We start from the raw sequence: 23587 nt of genomic DNA, 5'->3' as shown, positions 1-23587 counted from the left end.
GAAGAAAGGAATTGCAGTTGAGTGATAATATCACAATTTGTTGAGTAATATTCACCTTTTGGCAATTATGCATAATGCTCTTATTGTAGCGCATAAACCAGGAATGAGGCCACAGGCCTTCAGGAACGTTCTGTGAAGTTAGAACAGGCTGAGAACTAAGGATCCGTAGTTTCTGGAGGCAGGTTTTATTTGCTATGGCCACAGGGCTCAGCTGAGTAGCCTCTGAAAGTCTGAGCCCAGAACAAAAGGCAACCTTAACTTTTATAGACTCTTTGACATGTTAAAGACAAGGTAAACAATTGACTGATTTAAGTTGAGAATGGCCCAAAGCTGAACCATTAAGGGAGGGGTCCCCACCCCAGGAATGTCTTCTCTTGCCTACTTGCATCTTCACCAGTTCCTGAAGGCTAGGGTAGGGGTTTCTATCCCGGGAAATGTGCCTGATCTCGCTTGCCTGCAAGGAGAGGGGGTTTGGGGATTTTCCACAGAGAGCCCAGCTAAACCAGAAAGAGGGGGAGGCCTGCCTGCTACATTTCCCCCCATTGATGCTTACCCCAACCTTTGGGGAGGGGTTATAGCATCATTTATATTTCATTTTTTTAATTTGCTGCAGGTGTTGGTATGCTCTGATCAGAGCTGGGCATGGGAAACAATGTAGCCATGCAGGGTTTAGGCCCCTGTGAAGTTGGGGGGGATAAAGATCTGTGTCCTCCCTCTGTTGGCCTCAAGTTTTCTCCTGATGGCCCCTTTGTGACTGTGCCTGTCTTAGGTTGTTCCTCCCCTGAGGAATCTTACCCATCTTTGGCTAACCAGCCATCTTCTGGGGCCAAGCAGGGTGGTATGAGGTGTGCAAGTGAAGGAGCAGTAACAACCCCTGAGAGGGTCTGATCTGTCTCTTTGACAGTCTATGCCCCCTGGCCTCTATGCCCAGTACCTGCTTTGGGGTTTTTTTCACCTTATGGACTCCTTTTTAGAGTGATGGTTTTTAAGTACATGAACTAAAATATGTAAGATTACATTATAGTATTGTATTATAATGCAGTTATCAAAATGGTAAAAATAGATTTTTGATAAGGTGTTATGTATGCTTCTCTATTAACTAGTGGCAGGTCTAATGATGAACGTAACTTCAAAGTAGTGACGTTCGTAAATAATATTTCAAGGCCTCTGCAGCACCTGTAAGGGGATATGTGTGGGCCACAAGGCCCTCTGTGCCTTCTAATGACAGCCACCCACATGCACATACAGCCTGTGCCTGGCTTGCAGATGGCCGCTGGCAAATGCTTAGCGAATGAAAGAATAATGAGGAAACACAGATTGGGGTGGTGTGATAATTTTTCGCTCTTCCTGGTGCTTCCCGGTCTCTCTTCTAAACGCTGTTTCTTAATGCCTTGAGGACAAAAAGGTAGGTTCTCTCGGGGCCTGTTCCCTGCCTGTAATTCAGGCACCACTGGAAACCGCATCAGCTTTTCTTCTGGGGGTGGCGAGAGGGGGAGGTTGACCATGTAAAATAAAGCTTCTTTATGTCAATTCTCTCCCACAGACCCGATGCTGCAGGGGCAACTATTTTTTTTTTTTTAACATGGGCAGGCGTCGGGAATCGAACCTGGGTCCTCGGGACGGCAGGCAAGTGTTCTTGCCTGCTGAGCCACCGTGGCCCGCCCTTTAGGGGAAAGTTTTAGAATCTCAATTTACACACTGGAAAATTGGGTCTTGAAGCCTTCGTAAGCGGGAGGCCGGGCAGGGGAGAGTGTCGACCCATATTCTCCACTCGGAAGAAACTTGAGGCATAGGGTCCGCCCTGTTGGAGACATGGTAGTGTGGAAGCAAAGCTGAGTCGGCTGCTGGCTGAAACGGGCTTCACGCCGGGTTCAGACGGAGCCTCAGAAAACACTCTGCACTCTTGCCCCTTAGGTGGCAGCAACTTAGCAATTGAGGCACAGTCTTAATCAAAGCATGTGCCTCATGGCCTCCTTTGTCAGCCGGCAGCGTGATAAGGAAACCCATTTTCTGGGAAAGGAGAAGTGGGGAGGGGCAGCGTCAGCCCCCTGCCTTTCCTTCTGGGGCACCGTCCTGGTTTTGGTTTGTAATTAGGCCAGTCCAGCTCCTGCTGGGTCACCTGGGAAGCGCTGCCGTGTCACTGGCTTGCAAATGAGGTTGTCAGGGGTCGTAAAGGCATCTCGCCCGGATCACGAAAACCCAGAAATTCAGGTGGGTCTCCCCTCAACTTTCCTACACGGGGCCGAGCCTGTCTGCGTCCCCAGATGGCACTTCTTGCTTTACCCAGCGCATTGCTCCCAGACCGGGGACCCTGCTGGCTGCTGGTGCGTTTCCCGACTCTGGCGTTATCACTTTTCAGAGTGTTAGTCCCGTCCACGGTCTAAATCCCAGGCCTTACGGCTGAGCACACAGGGCCGAAAGTGGCAGGGAGATCACTTTGGCCGATCCCCTCCGCTTCTTCCCTTCTTTTCAGCAGGGGCGTGTGAAGGCGGAGGCTCTGCAGCGCAGTGAACTGATTCCGGCCTTGCGGAGGAGGAGGAGCGAGCGTCAGGGCTCAATGCTTCCGGGGCCCCCCGGGAAGGCAGGTGGCTGCTGGACAAGGCACTGCAGGCTTCCCTGGGTGTTTCCTTTAGTACAAGAGGTGAGTGCACGAGGGAGCGTCTCAGGGCATGTAGCCGGAACTTGAGCTCCGAGAGAAATTGTAGCTGCCCTTCACCCACCCCTCGCTCACGTGGCTCAAGCCCTCTCCTTCTGGTTCTGGGGTTAGCTCAGAGCATCCACCCCCAGCCCACCACCCACACCCGCTGCCCTTTCTGTTTTGGGGGAAGGACGGGTCAGGCAGGCCAGTGGCAGCCTCAAGTGTCTCAGCAAAACCTGCTGACAGAAACAGGCAGCTGCATGGAGTTATCTTCTGGGTGAGGAAGGGGTGGGTGTAAATTCCCAAAGCAAAGCCCTCTGGAAGCCCTTTATCCCCTATTGGTAAATGGATTGTCCTTTAGCAGGGTAAAAAAAAAAGGTAAAAGAAGGTGATTGTTCACCCCACAATCACAGCTCTGTGTGTCTCAAAACGCAAATACCCTTGTGAAAGGACAATGCATTGACATCATCATATTAAAGTATGAATGACCAATATTAGGTCATTTCCTAGGAGCAGAAGGGGATACAATGGGGGGAGCAGGATGCTTTGTGCTTCTGGGGAGACAACGGGTGGAGGGGCAATGAGGAGTGCAGAGAGGCGCTGAGGAGCTCACCTTTGGGCAGGTGGGATGCCAGAATCCACGAACCCCAAATCTGACCATCCGGGCCTGGAGCTGGCCTGTTAGTACCCCACTCCCGGGGAGGGAAGTTTCACGCTGAGATTTGCAAGGGAATGGCATACACCAGCAAGGGAGGGCAGGTGGCGGGGGTCCAAATGGCCCTCTCTTGATGGCCCCTGTTCTGTATCTGGTGCCTCTGTTCGACCTGCGGCTGACGGTGCTGGATCTAGCTGCTGCTGGCCCCTGCCCAGCCCCTCCTTGGGGCAGGGATGTGAAAAGGAAGAGGATTGAGCCTGGCCCTCAAGGAGCATTTCCCGCAGCTGCAGAGGAATAAGTGAGTAATGTGAATAGCTATGAGTACCACTGCGTGGACAGATGTCGTCAAAGGTGATGCAAGCACCAGGGTGGAGGGATGCATCGATTCTGCAGAGATTGGAGATTTCAGAGAGGAAGGGCTTCGAAGGGGAGTACAGGTGTGCCAGGCCGGGAAGGGAGGGTGCAGGGGCTCTGGGCTGAGGGAGCCCATGGGGCAGAGGTGCATGAGCTTAGGAGAATGTGGCAGAGCTGAGGTTGTGAAGTAATATGTCTCGAGGAAGAGGCCCCCAAAAAATCAGGAGAGAAGGCAATTGCCAAGGGTTTGGGTCTCTTTAGAAACTAGTCCTGTCCCTTTGCTTTGTGAGTTGTGAACAAATTGAGAAACAGACACACAACTTTCAAACTGGTATTAAATAGTCACTCTATTCCTGGTGATGCCTGGTTGGAGAAGGTGAGTTGACCTGTAGCTGGAATCACTGTCAAAAATGATAAGATAATGTGCTGGTTTGAAAGGAAGCATGCCCCCTAAGAAAAGCCATGTTTTAATATAAATCCCATTTCTAAAAGGTGGAATAATCCTTATTCAGTACTGTCTATTTGAAACTGTAATGAGATCATCTCCCTGGTTGATGTGATTTAGTTAAGAATGGTTGTTAAACTGGATTAGGGGATGACATGTCTCCCCCCATTTGAGTGGGTCTTGATTAGTTTCTGAAGCCCTGTAAAAGGAGAATGAGAGATTCAGAGAGACTCAGAGAGAGCAGAGAATGCTGCAGCACCACGAAGCAGAGAGTCCACCAGCCAGCAACCTTTGGAGATGAAGAAGGAAAATGCCTCCCGGGGAGCTTCATGAAACAGGAAGCCAGGAGACAAAGCTAGCAGATGACACCGTATTTGCCATGTGCCCTTCCAGCCGAGAGAGAAACCCTGACTGTGTTCGCCATGTGCCATCTCACTTGAGAGAGAGAGCCTGAACTTCATCGGCCTACTTGAACCAAGGTATCTTTCCCTGGATGCCTTTGATTGGACATTTCTATAGACTTGTTTTAATTGGGACATTCTCTCGGCCTTAGAACTGTAAACTTGCAACTTATTAAATTCCCCTTGTTAAAAGCCATTCCGTTTCTGGTATATTGCATTCCAGCAGCTAGCAAACTAGAACAGATAATAAAAGTGTTTTTGGCAAGGATGTGATGATATTGGAACCCTCATTTACAGCTGGTGGGAAGGTAAAATGGTACAGCTGCTGTGAAAAATAGTCTTGCAGTTCTCAAAAGCTTAAATAATAAATAAAGAGAAGTTAGCATATGACCCAGCAATTCCATTTCTAGGTATATACCTAAGAGAAATGAAAGTATGTGTCCATGGCAAAACTTGTACATGAATGTTCATAGCAGCACTATTTATGAATAGCCAAAAGGTGGAAACAATTCAGATATCTATCATTTGATGAAAAGATAAATGAAATGTGGTATATCCATACAATGGAATATTACTTGGCAATAAAAAAGGAATGAAAGGCTGATACACGTTATAGTCTGGATGAACTTTGACAACATTATGCTAGGCAAAATAAGCCAGTTAAAAAGGATCACATCTCATAGGATACCAAGCAAGAAGCAAAACTATGGAGACAGGAAGTAGACTAGTAGTTGCCTGGAGCAGGGAAGGATAAAGGGATTTGGGATGTCGGCTAAAGAGTTGGAGTTTTTCTGTGGGGTGATAAAAATGATCTAAAATGGATTGTGCTGATGGTCGCCAACTCTGTAAATACACTAAAATATACCCTTGAATTATATACCAGTATAAATTATATATACTTTAATACTGTATGGTATGTACATTATATCTCAATAAGGGCTGTTAAGCAAAATGAAACAAAACACAAGACACTACTACTACACATGCACCAAAAGAAGCTAACCTGGAATAGAGTGACAATACCAGGTGGAAGAGGCACCACAAGGCTGCTGAGAATGCTGAGAGCAGTAGTGCTTGTCAGCACCTACCCAAACTAAACACATGGCAGCATCTATGACTCATCGGTTCTATTTCTCTATATGCTGCAGAAGTATTTACGCACATTTTACCAGAAGACATGTGAAAAAACATTCATAGCAAAACTTTACACAATCGCCCCAAACTGAAAACATCTTAAATGTTCACCACCGTGACGACTGGATATATAGGTGGTGATCCATTCACACAGCGGAATGTGACACTGCGATGAGAATGAACACACTGCAGCTCCACCCAAGAACACGGATGCATCTCACAAATCAATGCTGAGTCAAAGAAATTACACTTGGAGGAATAGATAGCGTATGCTTTTGTATTTAAAGGTAAGAAACAGGCAAAACAGATTTGTGATTTTAGAAGTTGGGATTGTGGAGGTAGAGATTAGGAGGGTCAGAGGTGAGCTTCTGGGAGGCTGAGGTTGTGCTTCTTAATCTGGGTGCTGGTTACATGGATGTGTTCACTTTGGGAAAATCATCAGGCTTTACTTTTCTTATTGTGAAAAATAACATATACTCCAAAAAAGCAATAAATTTCAAAGCACACCACAACAATTAGTTATAGAACAGCTTTCAGACTTTGGTATGGGTTACAGTTCCACAGTTTTAGGTTTTCCTTCTAGGTGCTCCAACACACTGGAGATTAAAAGAAATATCAAAATAATGATCCAGCAATCATACTCATTCATTAAATCCTATCTTCTCTGTTATAACTCCACCTTCTCTGATCTTTTTCCCAATCTCTAGGGGTATTTGGGCCATGCCATTCTAACTCCTTCGTGTTGGAAAGAGCTGTTGATAATTTGGAATGGGGGATGGAACTAGTTGATGTTCTGGAGAAGCTGGCCCCTCTGGGTCTCATGACTTATCTAGCCTAGGAACCCATCTGGAGGTTGTAGGTTTCTGGAAAGTAATCAAAGTGCATAAAACCTTTGTAGAATCTCAGATGGAGCCCTAGGTGTTCTTTAGGGTTGACGGGAATGGTTTTGGTTGAGGTTTGGCAAACCATGATAATTAGCAATATCTAGCTGAAGCTTGCAAAAGAATAGGCTCCAGTGTAGTCTTCCGACTCTGTCTGAACCCTCTCAGCCACTGATACATTATGTTACACTTCTTTTCCCCCTTTACAACAGCAGTGGAAAGTGATGATGCAAGACTTCTGAGGCTGGGTAGTGTACACCTTGTTTGTTGGCACATTTTCTTTTGGAGCCTTAGGCGGTTGTGTAAGAAGTCCAAGTGCCCAGAGGCCACCATGCTGTGAGGACGCCCAGGTGACATGGGGAGGCCAGTTATGGGTGCCCCAGTTGACAACCCTGGCTGAGGTTCCAGCCAACAGCAAGCATCAATCACAGGACAAGCAAGTAAAAGTCACCTCCAGTTGATTCCAGGCCTTGCCGTCCAGCAACCCCCAGCCATTGATTCTTCCTAGTTGAGGTTTCAGTTCTCATGGAGCAGAGAAAAATCACTCCCACTGTGCCCTATTCCAAGTACGGACCCATGGAATCTGTGAGCATAATCAAAAGTGTTTGGGGAAGGGTGCATGGGTGGTTCAGTGGTAGAATGCTCGCCTTCCATGGGGGAGGCCCCGTGTTCACTTCCTGGACCATGCAACCCCCTCCTAAAAAAAAAGTGTTTGGGGATAATTTGTTACAAAGCAAAAGTAACAGGAGCAGCATGACATGCTTTCCACACAAAGTTGACTTTAAAAAAAAAAGATGTGCTTTCCATGACACGTTGTCTCCACAAAATTACTCTTTAATACTCTTCTGGAGAGGTGTAACTCCACACATATAATATGACATTTGAGTTTATTTTGTCTCCCCAAGGACCTCTGTGAGATGGCATCTGGCATTACTGAGCCCCAAAGCCTCCACAGCGCCAGCCTCCCCGGGTGGCCAGTGTCCCTCTTTCCCTGCTTTACGCAGCCTTCTTGGTCTTCGGTGCCCTGGTAACGTCCTTGTCCTTTGCCTCGCCCACCAAGAGGACAAGAAGATCAACTCAACAGATGCCAACTTAGTCCAGCTGGCCGCGTCTGTTCACTCTGGCCCTGCTGGGAAAGATCACCTAGTAGGCGCTGGGCTGCAGCTGGCCTTTTAGCGCTGCACTCTGCAGGCTGGTGGCGTTCGTCTTCTACAGGAACCCCTGTGGTGGGCTCTGCCTCCTGATGTGTGAACATGGACTGCTACCTGGCTGGGGTCCGCCCTCAGGGTTGCTGTGCCAGCCGAGTGACATTTGTCAGGGTGGTCATCTGGGTCCTGGCGTTTCAGCAGACAACGTCTTTGCCCTTCATCTCATGACCAAGTTGGGGCAGACAAGCTGACCTGAAGGAGTCCACCAGCACTGAGTGGACTCTTGGGCTGCCCCTTATAACCCTAGTGGCCTGTCCTATATGCTTCTGTGGGCCTTTATCGTCTTCGCTCTGTGAAGATCACCTTGAAGCTGTGTAAGGAAGCCTGGGAGAACCCTCTGGCAAGCCAGCAAGCAAGGTCAGCCCGGGAGGCCTGCCCGCTCACCCTGGGGCTGCCCTGGCTGTGGGTGTGTGCTTCAGCTCCGGCCATCTCAACATCATCCCATTCCTGGGGAGGGAGCTGCTCGCTCCCCATCCTGCCCGGAGCAGAGGGCTTTCAAACTGTCCCTGCAGGCCTTTACCTCTTTGCATCTAAAGGTTACAGGAAATGGCATTTTACAATCCAAGTATGGGCCTCCTGCTCCTCCTCCCCAGGAAAAGCATCTTCAGGAATGCCAAGTATCAGCCAGAGAGTAGGCAATGTGCCCCCCCCCCCACCCCAGGAACCCTGCAACAGGGTCCAATGTGCTGTTGGCTGTAGGTGTGTCTCAGGGCTTAAAGCTTGCTCAGTTTTGGGGGGTGGTAACTTGCTAAGAAAAAGAACACAAAAGAATATGAAATCAGCCACCGGTCTTGGCAGGGACTGTGTAAACGAGGGGCCCTGAAGCTTGACCTGAGGGATCATAATAAATGACACTGGATTCCTTGGCCGCTGAAGGGGGTTTGTGCCATTTCTTCTAGGAAGAGCGTATGTTTGCAGCAAATGCAGCCAAGGCTAAAGAACTATTAGCTGAGCACTAGATCCAAGGTTTAGAGCATGTTCGAATGTGGGGAGATGCAATGTTGTAAAGTGCAAAAATACTACTTGCACACAAAAAACCAAAATGACTTCTAAGTGCTAATATTTATTACTTAAGTACCCAAGATTTTTCTGGAAAAGCCAGGAAAGGCAGGAAGGCTGCACATCAAATTACGAAGGTGCAATGAGGGGGCTGGTGGGGAGCGAAGGGACTCCGAGTTTCCTTTGGTATAGTTTGGACCTTGTGCAATGGGAAACCAAAGGCCTATTTCTTGTGTAATTGGGGAAATGTTACAATTTTTGTTTTTGGTTTGTTTCCTGTGTGTCAGAGGAGGCTTACCCACCTAAGTGCTGTTTGTGCCAGACAGAAACAAAGTTATTGTAACTTTTTGGGTGGAAAGCAATTTATAGAACAGTTGGACTGGAGTGATTCTGCATGCTGAAAAAGAAAAGGTGCCTCCCAGTCTAAAGGAAGGAGCACATGGCCGGGTCGTTGGTCTCAGATGCGTGGCCCCGAAGCCGCCCCATTCATCCCTGCAGTGGCCATTTGTCTCCCTGGACCGCCCTCGCTCTGCCCGCTGTCTGCCCCAGCCCCCACGTTTGTCCGGGGTCCTCTGCAATGACTTCCTATTTGTTGCCGCACAATGAGCCCTCCGGTTCCGGTTATCTGCATCTTGCATCTTGCTGTTTTTCTTAAACAGTTTTTATTGTGAAATATAAAATATACAAAAAAGCAATACATTTTAAAGTACATTGTAACAATTAGTTGTAGAACAGAGTTTGGTATGGGTTACAGTTTCACAATTTTAGGTTTTTCCTTCTACCTGCTCCAAGACACTGAAGACTGAAAGAAATATCAATACAATGATTCAGCAGGGATACTCGTTTGTTAAATCCTTTCTTCTGTGTTATAACTCCTCCTTCTGTTTTGACCCTTCTCCCAATCTTTAGGGGTATTTGGGCCATGCCCATTCTAACTTTTGAATGTTGGAAAGGGCTGTCGATAATAAAGGAAAGAGGGATGGAACTAGCTGATGTTCTGGAGAGGCTGGCCCCTCAGCATTTCAGGACTTATCTGGTCCAGGGACCTATCTGGAGGTTGTAGGTTTCTGGAAAGTGATCATAGTACATAGAACCTTGGTAGAATCTCAGATAGAGCCCTAGGTGTTCTTTAGGGTTGGCAGGAACGGTTTTGGTTGGGGTTTGGCAAACCACCGTAAAAAGCAATATCTAACTGAAGCGTGCATAAGATTAGCCTCCAGAATAACCTCTGAACTCTATTTGAACTCTCTCAGCCACTGAGACCGTATTTGTTACATTTCTTTTTCCCCTTTTGGTCAGGAAGGCATTGTGGATCCCACAGTGCCAGGGCCAGGCTCATTCCTGGGTTTCATATCCCACATTGTTGCTTTTCTTTTTGACCACTTGATTGTCTTCAGAGTAGAACTTCACAGTCTGCTCTCTTGAGCTGGCAACATCTCATCTCAACAACTAGCTTGTACGTTCCTGCGGGAAATGGCTGTGGCTGAGCCCAAGACTTTAGGGCCCTCTACAGCAAGCAGTATGCCAGGGGGGTAGTTAGTGGTCAATATGATTTTGTTGGTTTGAGTTGATAAGAATAATTGCTCTGATGGAGTCTTATTTGTTGCACCTTGCGAGGAACCCACATAAGGCTCTGGGCACACCTCTCCTCCACTCCTGGTCTCTGGCTCCACTGGGTTCAGAAGGGAAGAGAACGCTGGGATTTGCAGACCTGTGGCGTGGGTGCCTGGGCCAGAAAGGTGCCAGTATTTGAACTTCAGTTCTTGAGGCCCAGGACGCAGGGTGGAGTCTCCTCAGGCCTGGAAGGGAAGGGATTGAAGGCTCAAAGAGTTTGGAAATTTGTTCTCAGGGCTCTAAGAATGCAAGTGTGACACACCTCCAGTTGCTGAAAGGTCCTCCTCGCGTTCTATTTTGCCCACTGTGATAAATCTTTTAGGTCCCCATGGTTTGTTGCCATACCTGGATGTATTAAATGCCAAAGCTCGCACTCTTAACACATTTGCACTAATGGAATACTTATCAAAGAGCATGAAGGTTGCAAGGAGAGAGTGTCACCAGTCAGCCGTGTAATGACGAGGGGCTATTTTCGTGCCCAGGGGCTGCCCTCCTCGGAGACCACCGAGTTGTGTCCTCCTCTGCGGGTTAACGGTTCTCTCAACCATCATCTCCAACATTTCTCATGACCACAAGCTTCTCCGCGCCACAGCTGCCCTGGGGCCGTCTTGTTACACGGATGTGGGAGCTGGAAGGAGGAGGTTACATCAGGAGGGCACTGGGAACAAAACAGGATGAGGAAAGAGGAACAAGACACCATAAAATCTGAGAAGAAGAGGCAACAATGGGTGGGAAGAGAGAGCAGAGGTGAATGTACTTCTCTTTATTTTCTGACAAGGTGGTGATCCGTGTAACTTACTTAGAGGGAAATGCGAGCTCTCAGAGCTTGAACGAGCCAGGGAGGCTCCAGGACTGAGCTCCGAGTGTGGAATCCTGATTTCAGTGCATCAGAAGGGAGAATTGTCATGCTTAGGATTCATGCATATATCTGTACCTGTATTTTCCTTATCTATAAAATAAGGACTCTAAAATCTACCACATAGGCTTATTATGGGGATTACATGAAGCGACATGAAGTAAATAATGTAAAACTAAAGTAATCAGTAACACTAGAACTGTGCAGCCACAGATATTTCCCAAGTGGGCTGGCTTAACTAGTCAGTGGGGATTTACATTTTACATCTTTTTCTATTACCGATGCTGTTAGGTCCCGACGCCCAGGCCACACCCAGGGCCTAGGCTGGTAGTTCTCCAAGTGTCGTGCTGAGGACAGCAGCAGCAGCAGCACCTGGGAACTTCTTAGAAATGTAAATTCTTGGGCCTGACCACAGATCTTCTAAATCAGGAACTCTGGGGATAGGGTCCTAGGGAGGTCATGAAGGGGGGCTGAGCCAGGTGGCTGGGTATGTGTGAGCTGGGTGGAAGGGTGCCTGGTCCAGGGTTATGCTCACAGAAGGTGCTGCCACTGGGGCTAAGGGGAGGAATTAGATGGCAGGGGGAGGCTAACTGAAGGGTTGTTCTAGACTGGGAAGGAAGGACGAGTGGGAAGTTAGTGAAGTTCCATGGTTTATTTATTTATTTATTTATTTTGGACAGATGGAAGGGTTTCTGCTTCAGCCATGGGAAGGAGCAGGGTTGAGACAGAGGAAAGGTGAAGGTGGAATGAAAGGAGCAAGGGAAGAAGCAGCAAGGAGGAGGAGACAATGGAATTGTGTCCAGACTTACTCCTAAAATGCTACTGGTGGTCCTCGCAAGGTTGGTGGATAGTGAATCCGAGCAAATGCCCATCCGACCCTGCCCATCTCACTATTAACCTAGATCCAAACCCTCCCTGTCTGGGCTCTTATCCATTTTTCTACCTGAGTTTCTGAACCTGAACACTCTGCCTTCCATCTTGGAATGCTGAGATAGGAAGTTAAGACCAACCAGCCCTGCTCCAATGGCCAACAGGAAGGGGCTGCAGCCATGGAGAGAAGGTCTGAAGATGGAGCAAAACCCATCAGGACCTTCGGATGCATCCAGTGTTCACTGAGAACCAACAACATGCTAGTTCTGGTGGTGGATTCAGACAATGCTGCTGCGGTGACAGCAGTGCTACCGTTTACTGAACACTTTCTATTTTCCAGGCCCCATGCTAAGCCATCTATATGAATGGCATTTTTTTTTTTTTAATTTCTCATGAAAATTTCATGCAGGAAATATTACCTCCACTCAACAAATGAGGAAACAGAGATTTGGAGGTCAAAAGGGTGGTAGATAGCAATGATGGAACTCGAATCTGATGGAATAGCCCAAATCCCAATTCACTGAACTCAGAGGCATCAGGCTTCAAGTTCATCACAAACAAGAGGGCAGGACCCCAGCTCATGAAAATGTCATTGTGACCCATGGGTCCGCACACCCTCCTACATTTCCATGTAACTAGTTCTATGACATGCATCATCTGGGACATTTATCATTCTTGGCACATGTCCTAGTTTTCTAGGGCTGCCATAATGAATTACCACAAACTTGGTGGCTTAAAACAACAGAAATTTATTCTCTCTGAGTTCTGGAAGCCAGGAGTCTGAAATCAAGTGTCTTTTTGGGTGCCACTCCTCTGAAGGCTCTAGGGCAGAATCCTATCTTGCCTCTTCCAGTTTCTGGTGGCTCCACATGTTCCTGGCTTGTGGAAGCATAATTCCAATCGCTGGCCTCTGTTTCCACATGACCTTTTTCTGTGTCTTTAAGTCTCAAACCCCCTTCTGCTTTCCTCCTATAAGGACACTTATCACTGAATTTAGGGTCCACCCTAAATCCAATATAATTATATGTGCAAAGATCCTTTTTGCAATAAGGTCACATTTACAGGTTCTGGAGGTTGGGACATGGACATATCTTTTTTGGTGCCACCATTCAACCCACAATAGCATGCCTTTGAGCAATGCTTCTCGAATTTTAATGTGCGTATGGATTACCTGGGTTTCTTGTTAAAATGCGGATTCTTTTCCAGCAGACCTGAGGTGAGTCCTGAGATCCTGCATTTCCCACATGGCCCCCGTGATGCCAATGCTACTGGTCCACAGACCACACTCTGAGGAGCAAGGCTTCAAAGGACACAAAGTTTGGAACGAGTGTGGCTTGTTTTCTTACTGGCCTTATAATTTCCTAATCCACTGGTTCTCAACTTTGGCTATACATTGGGATCATTTGGGAAAATTGAAAAAATAACTGATGACTGGGTTCCATCCCTAAAAATTCTAATTTAATTGGTCTGTGGTATGGCCTGGACGTTAGAATTTTTGAAAGGCCCCTAGTGATTCTGCTGTGCAGCCAATTTTGAGAGCCGTTAAAGAAAGCAAGAGATTTAAGAGATAGTTTGAAGGTGAAATCAGGGGAGAGGCCTGCCTATGTTGTTCTAGGAGAAATAAAGCAAGTGATCTCCCTGCAAACATGTACAGGGCTCCCAGAATGAACCAGGACACGACATCATGGAATTGAGAAAGACTTCTTTTTTTAAAAAAAATATTTTTATTGACAATTCTTCACACACATACAGTCCATACACAGTGTATAATCAGTGGCTCACAATATTATCACATAGTTGTGAATTCATCACCATGACCATTTTTATAACATCTCCATCTCTTCAGAAAAAAAAAGTAAAAAGAGAAAACAACTCATACATCCCGTACCCCTTACCCCACCTTTCATTGACCACTAGTATTTCAATCTACCCAATTTATTTTACCCCTTATCTCCCCTATCATTTATTTTTTATCTATATATTTTTACTTATCTGTCCATACCCTGGATAAAAGGAGCAGCAGACACAAGGTTTTCACAATCCCACAGTCACATTGTAGAGAAAGCCTTCTTAACCAAAAGGGGGAAGAGAGAAATGGGACAAAATAAAGTTTCAGTGGCTGAGAGATTTCAAACAGAATTGAGAAGTTATCCTAGAGGTTCTTACGCGTTATAGTGATATCCCTTTTAAGTTTATGATGTATTGGAGTAGCTGGAGGGAAGTCCCTGAAACTGTTGTGCTGTGTTCTCCTTAGCCTTAATTCTTGAAAATAATTGTATGATTATATAGCTTATACTCATCTGTTCAAAGGGTATGGGCCAATGAGTAAAAAAATATGGATAATTAATAAGTAAATGATGGGGGATAAGGGGTAAAAAAAATTCACTAGGTTGAAATACTAGTGGTCAATGAGAAGGAGGGGGCAAAGGGTATGGGATTTTTTTTAAATTTTTATTTCCTTTTCTGGAGTGATGCAAATGTTCTAAATGATCATGGTGATGAATGCACAACTATGCAGTGAGCCACTGATTGTATAATATGGTTGGACTGTATGTGTGTGAATATTTCTCAATAAAAATATTTAAACAAATAAAGCAAGAGATGACTTCATACTTGAACGTATATGAGAATGAGAACTGACTGGGGAGATTGCAAGTGAGTGGTTTTGGTGAGTTGGGAGGTGTGCTGGTTTGAATCTATTATGTACCCCAGAAAAGCCATGTTTTAACCCTGACCCAAGCCTGTGGGAGCTGCCGTTTCTTCTAATCCTGGCTCAATACTGTACTATGGAAACTTTTTTTTTCAATTTTTATTGACAAAACAAAACAACATACTAACACAAACATTCTTAACATATGAACATTCCATACTTGGTGTATAATCAGTGGCTCACAATGTCATCACATAGTTGTATATTCATCACCCTGATCATTTCTTAGAACATTTGTATCACTCCAGAAAAAGAAGTAAAAAGAAAAAAGAAAAAACTCATACATGCCATACCCCTTATCCCTTCCTCTCATTGACTGCTAGTATTTCCATCTACCCAATTTCTTTTAACCTTTGTTCCCCCTAATTTTTTTCTATACCCCTTACCACTCCCTTTCATTGATCACTAGTATTTCAATCTACTCAATTTATTTTAACATTTGTTCCCCCTATTATTTATTTTTAATCCATGTTTTTACTCATCTGACTGTACTGTAGATAAAAGGAGCATCAGATAAAAGGTTTTCACAATCACACAGTCACATTGTGAAAGCTTTATCATTATACAATCATCTTCAAGAAACATGGCTACTGGAACACAGCTCCAGTTTCAGGCACTTCCCTCTAGCCTCTCTAATACACCTTAAACTAAAAAGGGGATATCTATATAATGTGGAAGAATAACCTCCAGGATAACCTCTTAACTCTGTTTGAAATCTCTCAGTAACTGACACTTTATTTTGTCTCGTTTCTCTCTTTCCCCTTTTGGTTGAGAAAGTCTTTTCAATCCCTTGATGCTGAGTCCCAGCTCCATCTAGGATTTCTGTCCCATGTTGCCAGGGAGGTTTACACCCCTGGGAGTCATGTCCCATTTAAAGAGGGGGAGGGCAGTGAGTTTGCTTGCCATGTTGGCTGAGAGAGAGATAAGCCACATCTGAGCAACAAAGAAGGATCTCTGGGGGTGACTCTAAGGCCTAATTTTAAGTAGGCTTAGTCTATTCTTTGATTGAGGGCTTGACCTATTGATTTGGTTGTTCCCACTGCTTGTGAGAATATCAATAATTCTCCAAATGGGAAAGTTGAATTTTCCCCTTTCTCCCCAAGGGTACTTTTCAAATACTGCTTTAGTCATTGTTCAAATCACTCTGGGATTTATTGGGGTATCATACTGGACAAACGTACAAAATCTCATGCCCTACTCAAGGTTCCAGGTACTTATGATGTTCAGTTAACCTGAAATATTATGGAAACTTTTGATTAAATTATCTCCGTGGAGGTGTGGCGTGCCCAATTGTGGGTGTGACCTTTTGATCAGATGGAGATGCGACTCCACCCATTCCAAGTGGATTAGTTTAGTCTTGATTAGTTTACTGGAATACTTTAAAAGAGGAAACATTTCTCTTTCTCTTTTTTTTTTGGCATGGGCAGTCTCTGGGAATCAAACGTAGGTCTCTGGCATGGCAGGTGAGAATTCTGCCACTGAGCCACTGTTACACCACCCAAGAGGAAACATTTTGCAGAGAGCCAACAGAGACAGCCGATGTAGATGTTTGGAGATCAAGACAGAAATAGCCCGGGTGCTAAGCAAGTACTCTCAGAAATAGCCAGAACCTGAAGAGAAGAAATCTCTGGCCCCACCAGATGGTAAGCTAAGAGATGAAACCCAGGATTGTGTCCTGGAGAAGCTAAATGAATGTGCACAGATGCTGAGTGAGCAAACTCCACAGAAAGAGGCTGAAAGCAGTGGAGCCTAGGGGCAAGAATGAGCAGATACCAGCCACGTGCCTTCGCAGCTGATAGAAGTGTTCTGGATGGCGTGTCAGCCTTTCTTGAGTGAAGGTGACCTCCTGTTGGTGCCTTAGTTTGGACATTTTCTCAGCACTAGAACTGTAAACTTGTAACTTATTAAAATTCCTTTTTAAAAGTCACTCCATTTCTGGTGTGCTGCTTTCTGGCCTCACTACCAAATAGAGGAGGTGAGGGGAAGATGCTAAAGTCAGTGAAAACAGCAATATGGCATAGGGGTGGTAAAATTTCCTTCACTCACTTTAAACATTTTTATCAACCTAAACAAAGTTAAGGAGTTGTTCATACACTTGGAAAATTATCTTTCATGTAAATTGCTCTGTTTGGTTTGCAAATTATTGTACCCTGATTGACACAGAGTAAGTCAAACCAGTCCTTCGTCTGTGAAAAATGACACACTCTGTTAGTTACTGGCATGGCACCCCACTTCCTTGATGTGTGACCCAGCTTTGGATGATGATCATGTTAATCATATCTGCAAAACCCTTCACCCAACACATATCTCTCCCAATATTTCAGTGAATGATGGAGACATGCTCAAAGACACACTTTGCTTATTGGAACTTTACTACTAGAAAAAATCTAAGAGCTATTGTGAGCTATATGCTCCAGTGTGCCAGAAATGTAATTTTTTTCTCTGTCACCCAACCAAATCTTTCTTGCGAGTTTTTGTTCCTTCTCATGGCAGCAAACAGGACCTTGGTCAATTCTGGGTAGACTCAGTCACTTCTTTAGAACCTCCTATTCAGAAATTTCCCCTCTTCTTTTTCTCTCTGGGGGCATCTAAGTTGGCAGAGGCAGGCACTCATATTGCATAATGGCATCAGTGTGCCAAATTGTCCATGTTGCCAGTTGGCTCCCAGGAGAAAGGTCTTTAGCTCTTTCTGACCTTGATGCTCCATGTCACCACCACCACCTCTGTTAACTGTTTCCCATTTCAGTCCCACATTTCCGCAGGAAATTCATGCACTGCGGTCACTCCAAGGGTTCTACACAGGAACTGAGGCTCATGGGTTCCCTTTTTTTCTGGCTCCCACAATTTAACTAGGGGTCTTATAATCCCTACATTGAACAGCCTTTGAGCTTTTCCTGGGAGAGAATGTGTCAGGTCCAGGGCCTCTCCCAGAGACTCTCACTAGCATCTGACCCTCTTGCCCACTGACACCTCTCTCCATACACTCTCCTTATCTCTGAGTCCCATTGCATCTGCGATAGTTAGGTTCAGGTGTCAGCTTGGCCAGGTGATGGTGCCCAGTTGCTCTGTTGCTGTGGCCTTAAATCATCATCATCTATGGCTGATTACATCTGCAGTCAGCTAAGGGGAGTTCCTTCAGCAGTGTGTGACATTTAATTTAATCAGATGGAGGCTTAAAAGAATTCAGAAGAGAGGGTAGCAGCTGAGCACAGCTGAGTTCAGAGCTAATGTAGACCCAGAAATTTGGAGAGGCAGAGAGGAAAGGCCCGGGGAAAGCCCTTTGGAACCCAGAAACCAGAAAAGAAGGGCAGCCGACGGTGCCGTGTGCTTTCCCACATGACAGAGGAACCCAAATGAAAGCCAGATGTCTTTTCTCCAAGAAGCTGTAAATTTGTAACTAAATAAATCCCTTTTATAAAATCCAGTCCATTTCTGGTGTATTGCATGTCGGCAGATTTGGCAAACTAAAACAACATCCCTGCCCTGCACCAGCGTTAAGCCCCCATACCTCTTCAGAGCTCTACTGCAAAGGTGAGGCTCGGAAGAAGGGGTTCAGAGGTGGTCTGTTTAAAACATTAATTGGTTAAAAAAAAAAGAGTTTAAATTTCTTGGTTTGTTTTTCAAATGCTGTAAAATATCCCCATGTCAAAATGGGAGCATTAAAATTTTAGACTATTTTCACAATAGCCAAAAGGTGTAAACAACCCTAGTGTCCTTCAACAGATGAATGAATAAACAAAATGTGGTATATTTATATAGTGGAATGAAGTTCTGATATCCATTGAACTATCTATTGAAGTTCTGATACCACAGATGGACCTTAAAAACATTATGCTAAGTGAAAGAAGCCAGACTTGAAAGGGCACATACTGTATGATTCCACTTATAAAAATATTGAGAATAAGCAAATTCATAGAAATGGGAAGTAGATTACAAATTACCAGGGGTTGAAGGAGAGGGGGAAGATTGGGAAGTTATTGCTTAATGGGAACAGTTTCTATATGGGGCAGTGCAAAAGTTTGGTTAATGAGTGGTGGTGATGATAACACAACATTGGGAATATAATATAAATGCCTGAATTATACACTTAAAATGATAAAAATGGCAGATTTTATGGTGCATATGTTATCAAAATAAATCTTGTTGTTTTTTAATAGAGCATCAGAGTGAGCACTCCCAGGTATCTCCTAGTCTGCATCTGTGAGCTCAGCCAGAGGAAAGTGTAAAGGCCAAGGGAGCTCTGCAGGCCCTATAGGGAGGTCACTGATTTCCTTTCCTTGGGACAGTTTGGATGGATAATGGGCTCAATCTACACAGTGACTGGGTTGGGCGGCTCTGTCATGGGACGCAGGGTTGATGACGCCTAAAATCATTTGACATTTTAATAGGGAAGAACAGGGAGTTTCATATATCAGGTCCATAGATACACAAATGTTCCTATGGGTTCTCAGCTTTCTCCAAAAAGTACATGTCCATGGAGAGTCATCTGCTTCCTGGGTATTGCCACAAACCACAAGATAACCACATTCCCAGCTTTCACTACAGCTTTCTTTCTCACTTTGCCAAGTGACTACGTAAGGGACCAGAAATAGAGATCAAGAGATCCTCTGGCATAGGATGGTGGTGGGCACGCAGGCTCAGGGGCCAGCTGTGACCCTCAACACACTAACCCTGGAGCACAGGGTTTAGGTTACACCTCGGGCAAGGAGAAACCCTCATGATGCAAGTACCCTGGTTCCTTTCTAATTGTTGACATTTTAAAAGTTGTATTTTCTAATGCCAAAGGTCCAATACACCTTCTGACATTTGAATTCTTTGATTCCAAGAAGTCCTGGCACATGTTCTTCTAACTCCAGTAGCTCCTGCAAATAGGGAGCAGAGATATTTGCTAATATTCAATGTTCCCTTTGGTAGATTTCACATAAGGTCTAAGATGCTAGAAACTGACCAAAGAAGGACAATGCCAGTAAACACTCATCAATCCCCAAGTATAAACAGGAAGGGCTAGCCTTCCTGTTTTTATAGAGGAGGCTCAGAGAGATGGAAGAGGGCATGTGCAGAAAGGGCAGGCTAGACTCCTTTTATTTCCAATAAATGATCATTTTGTGTCTAGGCCAATATTCATCTTCAATATTCATTTCTTCATCAGTTTGTACATTTGTCAAGTATTGTCCTTGGCATTGGAAACACAAAGGAACAAGACAGACATGGGTCCTAACCTCACAGATCATGTAGACCAGCAGGGGAAACACACAAAGCAGACAATTACAGTACAAAGTGTGTAAGTACATTAAGGGTTAAGTAGGGGTGAGTGACCATGGGAGAAGAGTTTAAGGAAACTATCTTAGAGGACTCCCAGGTTTTGGTTTGGATGAGAGGACTGATGACAATGTCATTTCCCGAGATAGGAAATGCGGAATAAGATGTAGTTTGGGAGTGGAGGAAAGTGGTTTGGGGTCTCTTTGGGACAGGCATTCTGAGGTGTCCAGTACAAAGCTGGATACATGGAGTCTGAAGCCTATAAGACAGTCTAGGGAGAGGGTACAGATTTGGGAGCATGAGTGTGGATGATACTGCCCGGGGAGAATTGAAGGAGGCCTAGGGAAGGTTTGGGAATGCATCAACATTTAAGGGGAGGGACAAAGATGAGAAACCCACAGGAATGACTGAGAAATGGCAGGAAATCCAAGATAGCGGGATGTTCTAAAGCCAAGGGAGAAGAGTTTGAAGGAGGAAGTACTGGAGGACCAGTAGTTTAAAAAGGGGCCACTGCATATAGCACAAAATTGCCCCATGTTAGCGGGCTGAGGAGAATGAGGGAGCTGAGAAAGGGAAGACAGCAAATGTGGAAACTTGTTTGAAGAAATTTGTCTTTAACAAGGAATCAGAGAGGACAATGGGGTCTTTTTTTTCAAGATGGAGAGTAATAGATGCGTTTTAAACATTGAAAGAAAGAAGTCAGTGAAGAAGTTACAGAAAAGGAGGAAGATGACAGAGAGAGGTCCTTAGGGAAGTGCACCATTTTTTCTTTTAAGATGAGAGAAGAAAAACCATGGGTGCAGAGACACAGGCACAAATTGCTTAACAGATACATCCTTGACCTTCACCATGACTCATTTCCATTTTGGTGGGAACATTTCCTAACTAAGGTCAGCCAGTGCTGCCAAACAATTTAAAAATATTTAAAAAATCTTTCATCGATTTTCAAAATTAGATCTGATCTTATTATTCATTAATGTTCACAATATGAAGGCACATAAGTATGGTGTTTAACAGTTTAGGAAGCAGGTCCTGAACTCACTTGCACCCCACAGCAGCCCTCTGAGAAGGGCAGAACTGGGCAGGAAGTCTCCTCATTTTAAAGGACAGGGAACTCAGGCCCAGGAATGCCACTCACCTCCTGTCACCCAGCTGATAAAGGCCTCTCAACGGCATCAGGGGCTCTTCCTGGAGCTGTGGAACGCTGTCTCATGTACCTTGGCTGCTTCCAGTTACAAGTGGGCTAGACAGTGGGACTGGCTCAGTCCCCTGCCTCCTCTGCCACCCCAGCAATCACCCACTGTTCTGGAGGTCATTTTGTCAGTGCTAGCATCCCTTCTTGTACCCCCAAGGTATTCTTCATCTCTCTGCCCTATTTAAAGAAAAGAAATCCTGCTCACCCTTTCCAACTTCACAACTCCTAGCTGCTGCTGAAAGAGTAATAAAAGCTAAAAGCTAAAATGAATATCATTACTCCTATTTATTTCCTTAGGCACCCCCAAGAGCTCCCATACATCCCGAGCAGTGGGGTTTAGGCTGGACACAGCCTGCAGCTGTGCCCGCCAGACTCTAAGGATACACCCAGTGGATGGCTAATAGGTGGATAGGGCTGTAGGAGGAGGATGGTATCAATTCCCCCAAAGTGCCATGTGTATACCTCATGTGGCTTTTTTTTTTTTTTATGAATTTTCTCCCTAGGTCAATTTGATTACTCAAATTTATTGAGTGTCTTTCATGTAGAGCAACTTTCATCTCGATCCCTGTTCTATTTTTCTAGTTTGCACTACTCAAAGAACTTCTGAAGATATCTGTTCATCTTATCTCCTGTCTTATCCATTGACTCATCTTTTATATTCTCACAGTTCTGGTTCACGTGTGGGGGCTGTGACTGAGCTCAACTGTAACCACAGTCCTTTTCACAGACTCTGTGATGTGCACCTCCTCGGGCAGAGCTGAGGGAAGCAGGCAACTCAGGGAGATGCAAACGAAGGTTAGAGGTCAAACACCTGACAACACTAGACTTGCGAAGTGCTGGCTCAAGTGCTTCACCTCTCACCTCCAACCCTTATGCAATAAGTTCAGCCCAGGCAGTGATGGAACCTCATAGACTCGGCCTGGAGACCCACTCTATTCCACGTGACCTCCATGGAGGGTGACCTCCATGAGTACTGGCACCCCTGGACCCTCACTCTATCTGTGAAATGAGGACGATAGACAAGGTCCTCTCAGACGTCCCTTCCAGCCCTGAGAACTGCACGATTTCTGAGTGCAGAGCCCAGTAAGTATATCCAGAGCCCTGATTTCCCATGAGTTCGTGGGTTTTACCGAGTTTCTGCCATGGCTTCCTTTTTGTATTCTGATTTCAATCACCTGTCATCTACTTGCTGCTATTCATTCTCTCATCTAAGAGAAGCTGGTGGTGGGCCCGATAGGCACACATTGTTGAAGGCAAAACCCTAAAAGAGAGAGGAGGGGAAGAAAGGAGGAAGAGCCATAGAAGCCAAGACTAATGGTACTGAGTCCAGGTATTAAAAAATCAAACGTATGATGTCATCTGGCACTGAGACCTCGAGTCTCACTGGTGTGTGCAGACAGTGGGAGCTGGTGCACCGTGAGAGGAGGTCCCACCACTGGGGAGTTGAAGAAGAAAACATCTTCCCGAGTTCTTGGCCAATGAAGTGCCATCATTCATTTATTCAAACTTAGTGAGGCTTTGGGTGCCATCCAGGAGGCAGAATAAGAAATCAGAGCAGAGTTCCAAGAACTCACATCTTTCGTGATTCTCCCAGGGTTAATGACTTTCTCCATTTACTTTGTAGCTTCTACAATAGAAGTTGTCTTAGCAGGCCCCCAATTAACTAGGGGCTGAGTGGGTACAAGTCGCCCACAGAACACACATGTTCTGTGGCCTCTCCCTAGTAGGCCGGTGCTCTTCTGGCCCTACAAGTGGAGGGAGCTGTGCTCACCAAGAGACAGCTCTTCTTATGTCAGTTGTATTTGTTACTGAAATGAAATAATTTAATTATTATGTTATGGATAGAGTTTAAAGGAGATAGGAAGAGCTGATTTTATAAGAACCAAGTTGAACACCTTGGCAAGTTTGTGAATTGCTAACAAAACCAAACAAAACTTGCTGTCAATATAGGTGTGGGTGAAACAACTATGAGATCAGGATGCATATGTACTTTGATTGCTTCATTAAATTCTTACTCTAATAAAGAAACCCAAACTGGATCTCATAGTTTTTTCTTTTTTCTTTCTTTTTCTGGAGTGATGCAAATGTTCTAAAAAATTATGATGGTGATGGATACATAATTATGGGATGATATTGTGAGTCACTGGTTGTACACCATGTATGGAATGTTTGTATGTTAAGAATGTTTGTATGTTAAATTCTATCAATAAAAATACTTAAAAAACTGGATCCCATAAATGATGCGTTATGGATATGGATATGAAGATGTTCTAGTTTGCTAGCTGCCGGAATGCATCACACAGAAATGGATTGGCTTTTAATAAAAGGGCATTTATTTTGTTAGTTCTTCAGAGGAAAGGCAGCTAAC

At 45.1% G+C, this 23587-nt stretch overlaps 1 long non-coding RNA gene across 1 annotated transcript; it reads left to right on the top strand.

Moving 5' to 3' along the window:
* Positions 1 to 1787: 1787 nt before the first annotated feature.
* On the top strand, positions 1788 to 16648 carry LOC143679508 (uncharacterized). Its single transcript, XR_013173806.1, has 5 exons — positions 1788 to 2211; positions 2474 to 2641; positions 3488 to 3591; positions 11866 to 12024; positions 16193 to 16648. It is a non-coding gene; the product is annotated as an uncharacterized LOC143679508 (long non-coding RNA).
* Positions 16649 to 23587: the final 6939 nt, after the last annotated feature.

This window comes from Tamandua tetradactyla, chromosome 4, assembly GCF_023851605.1.
Source record: "Tamandua tetradactyla isolate mTamTet1 chromosome 4, mTamTet1.pri, whole genome shotgun sequence".
NCBI lineage: Eukaryota > Metazoa > Chordata > Mammalia > Pilosa > Myrmecophagidae > Tamandua > Tamandua tetradactyla.
This window is presented reverse-complemented; position numbering and strand designations above follow the sequence as displayed.